Below are 516 nucleotides of genomic sequence, written 5' to 3'. Positions count from 1 at the left end.
CCCCCTGAACATAAGAGGATCTGCGGTGGAAGTGGTCTCCAGCTACAAGTACTTGGGTGTACACATGAATGACAACCTCAGCTGGAGCAACAACACCACCAGCCTGATCAAGAAAGCTCATCAGAGACTCTACTTCCTCAGACGGCTGAGGCGAGCTGGTCTGGGAAGCTCAGTCCTCACCTCCTTCTACAGGTGTGCAGTGGAGAGCATCCTGTGCTCGAGCATCAATGTGTGGCATGGAGGCTGCACAGCTGCAGAAAGAAAAGCTTTGCAGAGAGTGGTGAAGGCTGCACAGAAATCTGTTGGAATCAGTCTCCCCACCATCACAGACATCTACACCTCCAGATGCAGGAAGAGGGCCACCTGCATCATGAAGGACCCCACCCACCCAGCACACACACTTTTTGCCCCACTCCCCTCAGGAAGGAGGTTAAGGAGCATTAAGTGTAGAACCACTAGACTGAGGAACAGCTTCTACCCTGAGGCTGTTAGACTCATGAATCTCTAACTAGAATA

The 516-nt window shown here is 51.9% G+C and overlaps 1 protein-coding gene across 1 annotated transcript in view; it reads right to left on the bottom strand.

Moving 5' to 3' along the window:
• zcchc14 (zinc finger, CCHC domain containing 14) overlaps window positions 1-516 on the bottom strand; it is a 29,633-nt gene that overhangs the window by 18,405 nt on the left and 10,712 nt on the right. The gene's annotated exons all lie outside the window — the stretch shown is intronic.

Source organism: Nematolebias whitei, chromosome 10 (assembly GCF_014905685.2).
Source record: "Nematolebias whitei isolate Nwh7 chromosome 10, NemWhi1, whole genome shotgun sequence".
NCBI classification, from domain to species: domain Eukaryota; kingdom Metazoa; phylum Chordata; class Actinopteri; order Cyprinodontiformes; family Rivulidae; genus Nematolebias; species Nematolebias whitei.
This window is presented reverse-complemented; position numbering and strand designations above follow the sequence as displayed.